At 41.7% G+C, this 16942-nt stretch overlaps 1 protein-coding gene across 1 annotated transcript in view; it reads right to left on the reverse strand.

Annotated features, from left to right (window-relative positions):
* The window catches only part of TRABD2B (TraB domain containing 2B), a 260426-nt gene that overhangs the window by 84320 nt on the left and 159164 nt on the right, over positions 1-16942 (reverse strand). The window lies entirely within an intron of this gene.

Below are 16942 nucleotides of genomic sequence, written 5' to 3' on the forward strand. Positions count from 1 at the left end.
AGAACATAAGGTAACCTTAGAAGACCTCTTAGCTGAATTTTCTCTGTTGCAGCTGATATCCGTCTGACTTAAGGACAGTAAGTCAATTGAATGACAGAGTGGAAGAAATCATGGAATCATCACTAGCTTGAGCCCTGATTGTCCAAAAGGCACAATCACACATAGGGAATAATTTCAAATACAGTTCTCTGTTTACAGAACATGTGATCACAAGTGCTCCTCTCCTAATTCATGACCTGTTGCTGTGACACTCCACACAACCTCTGTTCCTTGCTGTTATTAATTAGCAGGACAGTTTTCAGCCCAGGGACTGCTGCCATGAGTGTTACCACAGCTATGAGCTAACACATTTGGAGACTCATAGTTAAATGAATTGCACATGCTACCTGGTAGTACCATTAGAATCCGAGGCTTTTTACAGCTTTTTCTCCTTTTTATTTCCTCTTCTCAAGAACAGAATTTCTGGCAGTTGTAGACCTGTTGATAAAACCATGCAAAGTCTGTTCATGTGGAGGAGTGCAGAAAGGAACCTTTTGTAAGAGCTTGCACAGTTGAGTACACAGTGTTATCTCTATCCATGTGCTGATTCACTTGTTTATCCGGGTTATCCCAGCCATAAAAATATCTATGAACACACAGGAATCTTGTGCTTGTTTAAATGACAGCATGAAAAACCTACTAGAGAGGGGACAGGACCAACAGATCCCCAAAGCACAATGTGTGTGCCAGCTCTCCTGAAGGTACTGAAAGTCATTCTGCAGATCTAAACAAACCCCAGCACAAAATGTCCACTGCAGCTGTTCTTCCACAACACTGGGAAGCGTCACCCCCAAATATCTTTCTGACAGGCAACATTATGGTCCCTGAAATTCACCCCGCTGTCCTTTTTTTATGCTGCAGTATTCACCAGAAAAGGTAAAGAGCAAAGCTCCCCACTCTTCTGCACATGAGTTATTGTGCAATGACTCGGAGGCAGAGCTCGTAACATTCCTTTTATACATCCGCCTCAGCGTAAACCTGTTCCTGGGGTTATCTGTGCAATGCAGGGAGGAGCAGTGTGAAAACAGCTGTGGGATATGGTTGGGTGCAGAGGGATGAAGGGTTTCCTTCCCTTGGAATCATGACCAGTTGTGCTGTCCATGCATGTGAGCCCTGGACAAAGCCAACTGAAGCCAACAGCCAAGTCTTCTCAGGCACACAGTTCACCCACAATATCAAAAGAGCAATCGACTGAGAACACATTCTGCTGCACTATTTCAGCTGTGTGCTTCAGCAATCCTGACTGATCATCCACCCAGGGGAAAAGGAAGGAAAAAAATGGAGTAAGAAATTCCTATAACATCTGAACTGAATATATAGCTGTTGGCAGCTTTTGGTTTTGTGTTTTATCCCGAGCTTTCACTGGCAAGAGACAGTAAATTCACAAGCTTTTTCCAAGGAACCCAAGAGAGGAGGAGTCTGCTTGACAGAGTTATATCTCTGGCAAGGAGCAGTACTGATAATCACTTTCACTGGAGATGCTGTAAAGTGGCTCATAACTCATTTCTTTTGTACAATAAATGCAGGACAATTAAATCCAGCACTCTTCGATACTGTGCACAGAACTGTGGGACAATCCATCACTGCCTGCTTATACACAACAGCATAGAATGAACCCACCCAAAACAAAGAACAAAAAAGCAAATGTGCTTGGGTAAAGTGTCTCATCACATTTTCCCACAGTCACTGTAATGCAAGGCTGTAACTAGACTGCACTTAGCACAGCTCCTTCCCTTTTAAGACTCAGATTTTATTTGCATGTGTTCATTTCCCTTTCTCACCCAGCAGGAAGAGATTTTGAACACAAGTGTGTATTTCATTAATACAAGACCTGTGCCCGTGCCACACTGGACTGGCACCCAGCCTCCTCCCTGCTGGGACCCAATCAGCAATCTCCTTCATTTCAGCCTAATTTTGGCAAAACCTCCTTGTTTTGTCCTCCATATCCAGTGGAAGGAGATGAGGAGCTGAGAACCTGCCAGGCCTGAGAATCCTAAACATTCCATTTTAGTAGAAAATATCACTAAAATCCAAGTCTTTTTTTCTTGATCAATGTAACTAGCAAAGTGTGTTTTTCCTACAGATCCATGCTTGGAGAATGAGCTCCTTTTCCAATACCCAGGAAAGAGTGAGTTTCAGTTTATATCATAGTATTTTCCTGAATGGCAACATTACCAGAAGTTTTCTCCTCTTGCCAAAGCCACCTCTTTCCAAAGTAGGAACATAACCACAGGAACTTCCACCTTCAATCAAAATTCCAGGGAAACCAGCCTATGGGTTGCAGAGTTCCTAGCAGAGATGAGTAGAGCTAAGCTATTTCTTCTGATGGAAACTGGAACCAAGTTTCCTCCCTGACTACACCAAGTTTGAGGGCTTTCATCCCCCTGCTGTTACACCCCAGCCTGACATCACTGACCTCCCCTGAAGCTGCCCAGGGCACTTTGGTACCCAGATCTGTGCAAGAAAGCTCTCAAAATTAACACATGGTCCTTAATGGCTTTGTGAGGAAACCACAGATTTTAACAAAAAGTCAGTCTAAGGCAGCAGTCCTTAAGAGCTTGTCGAGACCTCAGCCAACATTGCCATAGGCAATGGTCTTCAAACAGATCTCAAACATGACCTTTTCAAGTGAGACGTTTTTGTCAGATGCAAAGAGGAGAAATAAATGATTCAGTGCCACACACGGCTCTGTCACACAGGTCTGAAACCAGGCTGACAGGACATGATAACCTGGGGATAAAAAGAGTAATGGGAAACTTAATGCTTGCAAGCATTAAAAAAAGAGGAAAAAAAGAAGTTTATGCAAATGTATTTCAGTCTGCCTTGTTTGTGAGCTGTTTGCTTTCTGCTGTTTGCCATTCTTGGGCTGCAATTAGACATCAGCATCCCTTGGCCTGTTCATACAGTGACTAAGATTGAGAACAAAATAAAAAAGAATAACAAATAGGACAGCAACTAATGAGCAATAAAAACACATCCACAAGCCAGTATCTTTGTGTTCATCAGAACACTGATACAGAAGAAAATTGCTTTCTGCCAAAGTGACATAATCACACTCTCTTTATGGATGGCAAGGATCAAAAGAAGAAAAAATAATTTTAATGTTATTTCTTATACAAAAGAAATTCTTCAAGACGTGTTTACATGTCTAATCTATAAAAATGAAAAAAAGAAAACATTTGAGGAAGTCAGATTTGTTTAATTAAATATTCTACAGGAAGAAATTACTAAAGAAATGATCGAAACCATTTGGTATCCTCAAGTTGTGCAATATTTACACTGCATAAATATGGCAATTTCATTTTAAACTTGCTTCCAAAAACCACGATGCTTACAGGATCCTGCTGTCTCTTTGTGTCTATGTTTTTGTTTTTATGATCTCCCTTGAAATATTCTGAACCCATGGGCAAATTTCAAATCTATTAGACAGAAGAGCAGCTGTCTCCAAGAGAGCCCTTTCTTATATATTTTATGAATACAAATGGCTGGATAGAGACTCATTGATCTCTCCCATGGAAAGAAAAGTTGCAGAGTGAGACTTTTTAGGGACATCAGAGACCCATAAAGATAATACAAATGCCCCAATTAATAGAAATGACTCAGCTACAGTTCAAACCTTATTAGACTGCTGGGAATCCAAGCAAATTACCTAAATCCATAGGAAACCAGGCTTCATTAATGTTGCTCCTCGCAGTAAGTGTTTGAGGATCAGAGGTTTAAGTCCAAGTGGCTTCATGTGAACCCAAGTTTAGGTAGTTAACACTCTCAGCCTGGGATCTCACTTAATCTGTGCATCTGCTGTGTCCAACCCAGCTAAGTCCTACCTCGGGGTCCCTCTTGGGGCTTCTCCACCTGATGTGTGTCACCACCCTGACTAAGTGCAACCATGGGTGAGTTGTATGAAAGTTCTGAGTCCCCATGGGCAGTACAGCAGCACTTATTTCATGAAATTTATTAGGACTGTCCTGCAAACTGAGCTTTAAAATAAATGTTCAAGGCAAAAATTGGGGCTTTCCTGCAAGGGGAAAAATGGATTCCTCTGGCCATCTTCAGCCTTCAGTAAAACCCAACCTACACAAGTAAAATCTACTCTTTTATTATTTAACTTTTTACTATTTCAACTTCCAATTCTTTATTTCTTATGCCCACACTTGATACTGAAGGAGTTAAAAATTAGTACTTGTGGCCCACAGTTTGAAGTTCACAGTTAAACACATGGTGTTAGGGTCGAAAAAAGAACAGAATGAAATTCCAAGAGACCAAACCAATTAATCTAACAGTCTCTTCTGGCATTAAAAGTTCTGAGGGTATCTCTTGAGGGTTTTTAATTGATTGTTTCAATTTTTCAAATACTTATAACCATCTGAAATATTATTAATTTTTCTCCTTTCCTTAAATAAAAAAGCAAGTGAATATAGGAATAAGGAAATTAATCCTGGATTCCACTAAAATATCAACAGGAATTTTACCAAATGTCAGTCTCCTCAAGCTGCGTGTATTTATTTAAACCATTTTGGTTAACAGCAGACTGAGGGGGTAGCTTTCAGGCAAGGAGTTTTGCAAATATTTTAAGTAGAGTTTTAATTGACCCAGTTTGACATTAAAAGCACTTTTTAAACTCTTGATATTGTTAGCCATTTAAGATAAGTGGCAATAAATACAGATTAATTGTAGCACATGAAATGAAATCTTGGGGCTGCGGTGGGCCGGTGAAAAGGCCCTTTGTGAGGCAGGGAGGTGGAGGATCGTGTGCTGGGGTTAGGCTGACAGAATCCCCCGTCAGGCTCAGCCAGGCTTTTGGTAGCTCACGCTGGGACCAACTGCAAAGACAACAAACTTTGGGCAAAGGCAAGTGGGGTGATTGGCAGGTCTGAAGGAAAACAAAAGCACCAGGACCAAGGGCTCCCTTTGACGGGAGCGCTGTGCGGAGCAGGACTTAAAACGAAGCCAACACTGGGGCTTTTATTGTGTGGGAGATGATTGAACTGGGAATGTAAATTCAGGAAGACAACTTCTAAGATGCTGGTGTTTCAGAGAAATGCTGAGTAAATACTCCAGACCTGGTGAGTGACCCCACAGGGGAGACTATCTGGTGAGTCTCTCCATAATGCTAAAATAATAAAACAGAAAACCCACCCACACACCTTCTTATTTATCTCTAAGGCTTGTATGCAAAAAACTAAGAGCTATCAAAAGGCTTTTTCAAAGGGTCTCCAGGTCTGAAACACTCCTCACTGACAGCATTTGCACAGATTTGACCTGGCTGTAAGAGAACAGCAAAAAATCAGAAACATAGCATGCCAAATATGGGGGTATTATGACTGCTTGTTTCTTCCCTTGCAGAAGGGATAACCATGCCTGATGAACAGAAATGAGGGCTTGCTCTCTGGTCTGCAGCTCTGTCTCCAAGCAGACCAGGCTGTGAATGACTGTGCTGGCACTGAAATGGCTTTTGTTCCCTCAAGCCAAGAGGAGAGGGAAGATGGAAACTGTTTAGACTTCTGCATTCCAAATGCACCTCTTTCATGCAACCACAGAGCTGGAGAGTTTGGTTTGAGCACTGTTGTTCAAAGGGACATCTGCACAGTGGATGTTTGGTGAACCTTGGGCTCCATGCATATCACATGACAGGATGCCAAAGTTGCATATGGTTGGGTGTTACAGCTCCTTCTCCCACCCCAAAGAAACCTAGCCCTGGATGAGTTTTCCAGAGCTGGTGGCAGAGGAATTTCTTCTCCCCTTGTGGCCATGCCAAGATGCTCTCCAAAGCATGATAAAAAGTAATCCTGTGTCAATCTTCTGCATGCAAATTTGCCTCAGGACTAACAATGTTCTACCATTGGCAGCAATGCAAAATGTTGCTCAGGGAGCACTCAGCACACCAAGCGGCTTGTTCAAGGTCAGGTAGAGGTAAGGACAGAACACCCTGAATTCTTGACTTCTGCTCTCAGGGTTCAATAAATCCCACTCATCTGAAAGTCAGGCATCTGTTGGAGGCCAGTTTTTTAGGTTTCCTCTGTGGTCAGTGGAAAGATATCTCCAGAGGGCAATTCCTTCCATCTTAAAATATGCATCTGAGGTAAGTGGGAGGATTTGTCCTCTGAGGGTTTCAAAGGAACTGATGGTCTTATACAGAGCACACACTGAACTTTCAGACACCTTAAGTTCAAGAGGGAGAGTCCCACCCCAACAGCTGCCACTGTTACCAAGATACTAAACACATAAATTTCAATTTCAAGCAAAAAAGAGTAAAATTAAGCACTAACCCTGGCTTGCCTTTTGTGATCCCCATCTGTATTTTTTTTTTGGAAATGTTTCAAGAATTCTCCTCATCACAATGTTTTTGGAGCATCTTCTCCAACTGCTATGTGACAACCATCCCCTAGTCTGATAAGCTAAAGTTGAAAACCACTTTCCTCCTGGTCAGTCTTTACTTTTTCCTTTGTTTCTTAGTTTTGTTCCCCACTGCCAGTGAGCTGCTTCAGCTCTCAAGGGAATGACCTTGGTTCTGGGGAAGGTGTTCCTGAACTCTGCACACAGGAATGCTGCCCCAGGCTGCCTCCTGGACTCACAGGAGTTTCTGATGCTCTTTTCACCCCTTGTCCACTTAAGAACATTTTTGGGCATGGTTGATGGCACACTTGGCCAATTAGCAGTAGTGAGGCTGCACAGTTTGAGTGCCCACGACTCATTAGGTTTATAGAGTCCTGGAGCTATGCCTCGGTCACATTTATTAACTTGCTCCCTGCTATTGCTCTGGCCTTGAGAATGAGCACCTCATTAGAGGGCAGCCCAGTGGTAATGTGGATCCTCAGATACTCTAAATAATAACTTTGCTGTAAACATCATCATTACATTTAAACCATGCCATGTCTCATCTATTTACTAAACACCAACCCTCCCCCATGCAGAGGAACCAGAAAAATGCTGTTGTCTTTGGGGATGTGGCTCACCTCCCTCTCCCATTGGGACTTTCTGAGCTCTAATAACAGTTGAGCTCATGCTGTGCCCTTTCAGTGGATGCACACTATGAATGTCTTTTTCTTCTATCCAATCACGTATTTTCATAAAGCATGCAAGAACTTATTATCTTGGAGACTCAGCCATCTGTCAGGTTTGGTTATAATCAGCCAACAGATGAAAAATTTACGAGGGTGAAGGACATAGTCACACACACCTATATATACACACACACACACACTCACACTCACAAACACTGCCATTGCCTAAGCCTCATTTCCTTAGGAAACCAGATTAAAAATAGCATTGATGTCAATAATGAAGTCTTTATTTCTTTGGCAGATCTCTGTTCCTTTTAAACCAATCCTCCCAGTGAGAGGTACTGCAGAATTTTCAACTGGAACCAGACCAGATCGCTAAGTGATAAGAACCTCACAGCAGTTTCACTGTACCTCAAACACCTCAAGGAAAAACACAAAGTGAATGTGAATTCTGTATAAATACTGAAAACTGGTGCTGAATTTCATATCGAGTGAACCCAGTGGTGGCATTTGATTTTTCTCTCCATTTACCTCCAGTGTATAAATACTATTTTAAAAAGTTTGCAAACCTCAGTATTCAAGGTATTTCCCATAATAAAGTACAGAAAAATACTCAAAAAGACTTAAGTTATTAATTTAAATACAAGTCACATAGGTTTCACTCCTGCAACATTATTCCAGGAAAATGATGGGAGATTTCACTTTTCTGACAGAGAGTTCCAAACCTGAACTCCACCAAAATGTTGTGTTTAGATTAAAAAAGTGTTTGGAAGTTCTCTGGCAGAGTAATTGTCAGGCAATGAGCAAAATTGCATCTAAATCTTAGCATTTGATAGGTCTCATTGATTATCTCTTGCAAACTAGAAGTTCCAAGGTAGATCCATCTGGCTTTTTGTTTGTTCACCTACCTCTTCATTCCCACTGCCTGCCTGGAGGTTGACTGGGAGTAAAGCCTGGTAAATCTGAAACCAAATTTTGCCATATTTCAGTTCCCAACTCTTTAGCAAACTTTTCTAGGAAGAAGGGTTTGTCTACATCCAAGTCAGTCCATTTTTGCCAAGAGTTACCATATTTTCCAGTTTTGTGAGTAATCTCTCCAAAAACCAATTTGAAACAGGAACACTTTTCCCAGATTGAAGTTTCTTCTCACTCCACATCAGTTCAGTCCAGATTCAGGTTTTCTACTGAAGAGAGCAGAAAGGGAGCTGAGATTCAGGCACGTTTTCCAGTTTCGGATGGCAGCTCAGCTATTGGACTTGGGCTTCAGCCCAGTTTCAGTTGCCACCAGAGCAATTTTGTCCAAGAGACCTCTGTTGCTTTCTGCAGGCCTCTATAAAATGCCTGAACGGTGGCAGAGTTTGTGTTTTGAATGTCTAAGAGAGGTGAATAACTGAAGTTTACGACATCTCGTCTTGCCGGCTGGAGCTTTAATTATTTCCCTTCTGCCCCTCTAAGTAACTCTACCTTCACTTTACATTTCTGATGTTTAAATATTGTTTTTGGGCAGAGGTATACTGCGCATACATTTTCTTTTCCTTGACACATCTCTTCTGATCTACCAGAGAAAATAACAATGGAACTGGTATTTAATAGGCTTATAAAGAGGGTATTGATGTGAAACTAGCAGCCTAGATTAAAGACCTGGAATGACAAATAAATAACGTCTCATCCAGGTGCACATGCCTGTCACCTTGATGTCAGTTGCAGAGCTACCATTAATTCTGTGAGAATAGGATCTGATCCCAAATCCATAAATCCTTTCTCAGCAAGTTTTCTCTGATGATATTCCTGGCACAACCATGACTAAGAAAACCTGAAACTCTCACAAGAACGCCCAGTTTAATGAGATTTCCAGTCCCAGTTTCCATACCAGTAAAAATCCTCAAGAAATCCACATAAATTACAGCCAGGCTTTCTAAAGCTTTCAGCTTCAAATCCACTTTTGCACAACAACTGACTCCAGCCAACAGTTGTGCCCTGCCTTTCCAGGACACCAAGACTACCACTGGTTCTTCTCCTTATGCAGTTCTCCTGCAACTTGGCTCTAAAACTGGTCAGAAATGGCGTGAACCTCTAAGAGACCAACACCACAAGCAGTACAAACTGGTTCCTAAATTCCTGGCTTTACTAAATTCCCTTTCCAGCTTCTGCTCCAACAGCTGGAGGCTCCAAGAGTGGAGCTGCAGGGAATTCAGCTATGGTGGTCCAGGATGCCTTGGGACATCCCTGCTCCTCCTCCGGAGTACGCACCCAGGCAGGAGGGGCAGAAGAAAGGAACGTGAACTCAGGCCAACCCCATCAACTTGCATTAATTTGAAACACCACTGAAGGATCTTTGCTTGCACTCCAGGCTCTGAATTCAAGGAGTAACCAGATTTTCTTCTGCTCTGGGACAACACCAGACTGCAGGGCGACTAACACTTGGGTGCAGAGACATTTTAATCAGGGCAGGCAGCACACTAAGGTATCCCAGCTGAGACAAGATCCTTGGGCCCTTTGCAATCTGCTTGCCTTTAACAGAGCATCCCACAGAAACCTCAGTGTTAGAGGAAGGTTACCAGTCCTTGGGTTCACCTCACTGTTCTTTTAAAATCTTCCCAACAGCACTGCTAGAGCTGGATGGGAATTTTCAGCTGAGTTTTGGGATGGGAAGTGATGAATTGTCTGGCATCCATATATTGATTTCAACACTCCCATTATGAAACCTAGAGTTATATGGGAGCTCTGCCTGGTCTCCTGAGAGCTTACAGGGTGGCCTGTGGATCCACAGCAAGCTCTTGCGTGTGTGTGTGGGTGAAAAAGTATTTCATCCCATGCTTAAGCCCATTCCTGTTCAGCAGAGTACTTAAGCCTCTCATGCTTCTTCAGTTATGAAGAGTAAATTTCCCAAATTATGTCTACATTTTTTACATTTCAGATGTTGAAGAGAAATACAGTAAGGATATAACCAAAATCCTTATATTATAGGGCAGGAGGGGCCAATAGAGTTTTCTTTCCTTTGAGAACAGAGAGACAGAATTAGATTTACACAGTAGAACTTGGCACAGGCATAATAATAAATATGATATGAAAATGTCAGGGACCCAGAGGAGCTGACATTAATGTATGTGCTTCTTTAAACCCAAATCCTGCAGTGCACAGGCAACTTTCCCTATTCATCACGGGCAAAATTACACCAGAGCTGGTGAACATCCACACTGCAGTTTGCAAGGCTCATTTTAGTTGTTTTCAGCATTTGTTTGAATATCTGCAACTGGCAAAAAAAAAGACCAGGATTTGGGGTTGCACACACTTTCAGTGGAGAACGGTGAAAGCAAAGGTGGGCAGTGGCCGGGCAGGACTCCCTGTTGAACACAATGAATTCTCCACCAGACCACCAAACACAGTCCAGGGCTTGTCCAGCTTACCTCAACAGTTTAGGTGATGACATACATGGGAAAAAACAAATTGAAACCTCAAATATTGGAGGTTTTTCTTTCACCTGCTACGTGTTTTGCCTTCCTCGGTTGGTACAGGTGACAGAGGCCTCAAGACAGCTCTCACCATTGTGTAGGCTATGCTGTGTTTCTACAATTAGTATCTTGTTAAACAACAGGAATTTTTCAAATCAGAATTACAGGAATCAGCCTTCAGAACAGAAGTTCCCTTTTCACAAAAAGGTGGTGCAAGCAGGTTTATTTTGGCTTCCTTAACTGAGGTGCTCTTTGCTGATTTAAGCTTCAGGTGAAAAGCAAATATTCAGGGATTTCAAAACCCCTGTGTTATACAAGATCAGTGTACATTAAAAAGTTCCCTTGAATTTTTTTTTAAAGACTGCAGGCTGGATTTGCACTTGGAACAAGCTTTTCCCTAGTGGAGTATCTCCTGATTTACAAAAGAGTGTCTGAAAAGAGAATCAGGCATTGCCTGTTTAATGAAGACTTTTAAATGAATCAGTTGTATGGTTTTGTCAAAATTAGCATGCAAGCCTATTTCTAAAAGCAAAGTGATACTGTGCCTTAAAAACTAACAGTAAAAGAAATCCATACACAAAACCAGGCTGACCTCACTACAAGCATCTGGATGCCCAAATAAACACGAGCAGAGGGAATTCTAGCATCTGCAAACTGTTAATTCACCCTTTTCTTCTCTTTTGTAGGCTGGCCAAGTTCAATCTCCTGGTCGCCAACTTCTTGCTCCACTGAGACAACCCCATTGATGAACTGTGCTGGTGATGTCAGTAGCACCACTAATCAGCATTGGATCAGGACTCCTGACCTGGGGGATAAAGTCTCTTTATATTCCAGCCTGCAAATGCTTTCGTTTTTCTTTTTATCCCCTCCTTTTTTTCCTTTTGTGTTCCACACAGGATCTGAGATGATGAGTGAAAATTGTAAAGAGCTCCACAATTCCGGTGGAGAGAGGACCAGACTTCCAATGAGTTGGTTCCCAGTGACACAACAGTGGTGCTGGTGCCTGATTTGCACTGAATAGTGCCTCAGTTGGGAGTGCAAAGCAGCTATTTGCATATTCAACATCTGTAAATCCCCATCCCTCAGTGTGCAGTTGGACAGCGGCCTCAAAGGCGCTTTCCTCCTGAAAAAACACTTCCAAGTAACACGTGTGAACCCCAGTGCCAGATCCCATGGCAGGTGCTAATGGCTTTCACAAAGACTCTCAGGATTTTAATTAGTTGAGTTGCAGTTGTTCATAGTATCCATCACTTCCTTTCCTTTTCCAAACTACTGAGCAGAAATATGGTTCTCAAACAAAACTCACTGCCACCTCTCCTCTGGCCCCTTCCCCCAAAATTCAACATCCATAACCTTCCAGCTCAGTTGTGGTCAGCTCACTACCTGCTGATGAAGCATGTTCAAGCTACATCATCTGGATATCTCCTCAGGAATGCTTTAGTTTTCAGAGAAAAATAAGAACATCTCTGTAGTGATCAAGACCACTGAAGACTTGAGTCACCTTGGAGATGTAACTCCTGCTCATTGCAGAAGGAGAAGGCTGAGCCTGCCTCTGTCTTTGGTAAACCAAGTATCTAAAATGATGTGTGCTGAAATTCCCTTGGGAATCCTCTGCAGAGAGGACAAAAGGGAAAGAGTTGCAGCTGAAGACTACAATGAGATGTTATATTCTTGTGTTCTCATACCAGTCCCACCCTATAGAAAAGTTGCACAATTCTCCCTTTCCCTACTGAAAACAGAGTGCACCCCACTCCTGAGCCCCATTATGAAGAACCACCAGAGAACATTTACTTTGGAAACAAGTAACTGCTGTTTGAGAGCTTGGATTAGTTGACCTTTAAAGGTTTTTTTTCAGCCCAAACTATTCAATAATTCCTGCTAACAGTCTAATTTATGATGACCAGAATAATTCCTGATGATGCTGCCCATCCAGTGATGACTGAGAGAACTCTTGAACAATGGGCACGGAACTCACCAGTTCTGAGCATAGAAATGATCAAATTCTATTTTTGCTGTTGCTACTCTGGTGGGATGGATTCTTCTGCTTTCATGGCAGCACACAGACATCTACAGCAAAGCCTGCATTTATTTTCTTGCAGAACACCTCAGAAATACCTAATCCATCAACAAATATAAACTCAGCCACCTAAGCCCACAGATGAGCAAGAGTGCTCTGGCTGTCACAGAAACAGATCTCTGTTATCACCAGCTTCATCAGGAGCTGTGGGCAATCTGGCTTCCACCACACCACAGACAACGGCTGAGTCCTCTCTGACCTCTCAGATGTTGTGGAGGCTGGTGGGATGGTGTAACGTCTGCTCTCCACCACTCCAGAACTGTGGTCCAGAGACAACTTGCTTCTCCTCTTGCTGTGGGAGATGCTACGGTACTTGCATTTCAACTCTGCCTAAGTAAAAGAATATTCTTTATGATATATTTATTATTTTAAGCAACAAAACCCACTGCCTTAAAGCCTACTGATTTGGCTGCTAATAAACATTGTGAACTGGAGCAGCATCTGAATTTCTGAAACAGTAAATCCAGCTCTCAGCTACAAAACTGACAGCTCTCATAAAAGAAAGAAAGAAAAAAATGCAAGTAAAACATCCTAAGGAAATTACCGTTCAAATTAACTGCAGACATAAATTTATCCATCTGTTATCATAAGTGTTACTTGAAAATTATTTGCCCATAAAAATGAAATAAGCCAGAGTGGGTTTTTTTCTTAAACATTGACTTCATGTGTATAGTCTTAGCTGCCAAAATATTAACTCTTTTTAACAGCCTGTGTGCTCTTGGCTGTGTGTCTCTTTCTTGACTGTAAATGGACCTTTATAAATTGTCTGTATAAATGATGTCTAAGGCACTTCACTGTTATTACAGATTAATAATTCCAAGTAAACCATCATGATTTTCAAAACACAAAACCCAAGTAAGTGTCCAAATTTTATTTGGAAGTGCTCTATTTAGCTACCTTTATTCATTCAAAGGGAAAAGTTACCTTGTCCATTAAATGAAAAATATCATTTAACCGCACAAACAATAACTGCTGTTTCATTCCTGGGGTACAGTTACTGTGAATACAGATATGGTGAGATTTTCACATTAAGTTTGAACATGGTAAACACTGGCAGGAGTGGAACAAAGTCCACAGAACTGGATACAGAACTGGGTCTCTTACCTAGAGCCTGTATTTTTCTTGGAGAAGAGAAAGAAATGAAAGTAGAAAGAAAAAATTGCTATTTTCACTTCTACGTGTTTTATAAAGGAATAAATTAAAAGTCTGAATTACTTCAACACATTTAAATAATAAGTAAAGTCATGGAAGACGGAAAAGGCAGAAATCTATTGAAAAGTCTATTTTTTATTTTTAAGAATGACAGAAAACTGAAAAGTTCCTTTTAGAATTGTGTAATTTTTTTGGTTTGTTTTAATACTTTTGACTGGAACAAAATCCCCCATCTTTCAACAGCATAAAAAAACTTTGGTTCACTTTATGAAAAACTGTTTTATCTCAGCTTGCTTGGATATTCAAATGTCTGTCCCCTGCCTACTCCTTTGTCCCCAGCATTTGTCTGTAGGATGTTTCACAGCCTCGTGCTGTTACAGGCCAGACTCAGAACCAGCTCTCCTAGGATGCACCACAAGGTCTTTACAGCACAGCTCTAAGTGGCACATAGTGAAATTTTAGTGGGAATCCCAGTTTACAGGAGAGCAATGACACCCAAGCACCTGGGATTTTGACTGACAGCTGCACAAATGGACTTGTTTTTCCAGAAGAAAACAGAAAAATTTTGTTTTCCTCAAATGCCCTTTTTTTTTACCAAAAAACCAGATACCTGCATCCTCCAGCTCGGTGGCACCAGGCTCCTGCACCACCAGGCTGCCAGGATATAATCATCTTGTTTTTCATTTGAAGCCACTCACTGGATTTGTTTGGGGTTTTTTGTGGGTTTTTTTTGGTTCTACAATCAGGGAGCAGGATGCACTGACCCAAACCTGACTGCAATGTGCAAAGGCACCTGCGTGGTGCCTTCTGCCTTAGTCAAGCTTATTATACTAATTAATTATTAGATGCTACAGAACTACCCATCCACGGCACTGAAATCTTACCATAAACTGAGGATGATGTCCCAAGAGAGCAACAGAGCCCCAGGAGCTGCATGCAGCTGTGCAAAACCAGGTAAAACTTCACTACAGCAGCATCCTCAAGGTACAGCTCCCTGCAGGGAGGCCACCAGAGGAACAGGCAGGGCTCAGCCTCAGGAGGGCTGTTTTCTGGGAGAGATCCTATTTCCCAGCCCCTTGGCTCCAGTTATACCTGGGAGTAACAGGATACTTCTGAGTCCATATGAATCATCCTGCAGGGCTCAGGGCTCCCTCCTAGAGCAGCCCTGGTCTGTAAAACTGCATTTGTTGAAGTATTTCCAAGGTGCTTTTCTCATAACAGGCTTATTTTCTTACTTAGGAAAATACTTATTTTCCTAATTTTGTTTGGCAGCACAGTTTTATCTGATTCTTCCCTTCCCAGAAACTATGATGGAAATGATGAAATTTGGGAACCAATTCATAATGCACATATATAATTACTATTTAATTACTATTCATTCATTAGTTCCAATATCCTCAGAATTAAGGGATTAATGCAGACATGATGCTTGGCATAAAAGGCACTATCTTCTGAAGCATATTGTCCAGAATATTTTTTTTAAATTATTTCCCCTTCATCATGTCAGTCTTAGAGATGCAGAATCTTAAATTGCATTGCTCTGGGAGCAAATAAACTCCCACAGACTCTATCATGCCTATCCTAACTGGAAGTGCATTTTGCACTAAAATTTTGCACTTCAGAATTCATGGGAATATGTAAAAGCCTCAACTTTCATCAAAAACATCCTTTACTTTTATAAAAGGCAAAACCAAACCCTCAAAGTTTTATAAAACAATTTGAATTCATGACCCAAGCACATACCAAAGAAATCCCTCAAAATAAAAGAACTCGATATAAGGATGCAAAATAAAAGATTCATCAGCAAAACCCACTCTTCAAATTCAGTGCATGGGGGGAAAAGAGGAAACAAAAATACTTCAGGAAAAAAAATGCATTTGCATCATAAGAGGAAATGAACTTGCCTTCACTTTGGTCACATAGAAGTTTTGGCATTGAAATAAATTAATATTCTTAGTGTTCGCTGCATGAAGAAAAAAACACCCTAGAGAAGAAAGCAGGCATTAATTGTATTTAAAGCAGGGATAGCCTGCAGGGATGGCCCAATTTGGTGAGAAAAGCCAAAGGGACGCTGGAACAAAGAACCCAAAACAAAAAGCTTCCCTTGGCATCTCCCACACCCCAGTTTTCAATAAACCCGTGTGTCTGTTCTGTCCTGCCACGCTCAGTGCCGGGAAAACAAAACATCCCAGCAACAAAGGCAGTTTTCAACATCACCAGAAATGGGCCTAAAACACAAAATGAGCCTTGCTCTTTCTGAGCCAGCCTTCCCAAGGGATGCTCCCTGGGAGTTTCAGGTAGGTGCCCTCTGATGGGGACAGGGAATGAAAGTTAAATCCTCCTGTAAGTTAGAAGTGCCTTTCTAAAGAATGTAACATGGAATTAGCATCCATTGGCTTAATTTCACCTCTGTTATTTGAACAAATAGCTGCAGTGGGTTGGATCCATGACTCAGTCCATGGTCTGTGGACTAGGTGTAGAGCACGACAAGTGGGCAGCGATGCCCAGTTTATCCTCTCAGCTCCATTTATGTACTGGTTAAGGGATTTCCAAAACTGGAAGCAGTTATCTAAGCCATCGTGTTCCATAATCTCTGATAAACCTCGCTCCTTGGGTTAGACAGGCTGGTTTTTATGAATGCCTGCCCAATTATGAGCCATCATGATATATTTTCCTACTGTAAAAACAGTTAAGCAAAACTTCTTGGCCAGAAATATCAGCCAAGCCTGAGATTAAATAAGCTTGGGAAAATTCAGTCCGGATACACTCAAAAAATAAATACATCAAAATGCACGTGTCTCTGCTAAAACCCACAGTCTTTAATCAAAATTCCCACTGAAGTGAGTAGCGAGAGGTGAGTTGTTGCCAAAGTTCATAGCGAGAGCCATGGGATGAGAAGCAAAGTTCTGTCAAAAATGAGAAATTGCCAAGGAGAGGGAGCAGGAGGAGCAGATTGATTCTCGACACAGCAATTTCAGCCTGCCTGAAGTTGAGGGAGCTCAAAGAGATGCTTAAGCTGGTACTCAGTACTCTGCTGAGCTGGGGCCTGAATGGTTATTATTTATACTCTTATCACACAGAAATATGAATTCCACTGGACAAGGGAAAAGAAATAAAAAAGGGGAGAGGGGACAGTAGCATGTACTATCACAGGCTCACAGAAGTACTGCAGACATCTTTGTTCTGCAGACTTCAAGGAGAGCACTTAAACAGGAAGAGAG

The sequence above is a fragment of the Passer domesticus genome, chromosome 7 (genome assembly GCF_036417665.1).
Source record: "Passer domesticus isolate bPasDom1 chromosome 7, bPasDom1.hap1, whole genome shotgun sequence".
Lineage (NCBI taxonomy): Eukaryota > Metazoa > Chordata > Aves > Passeriformes > Passeridae > Passer > Passer domesticus.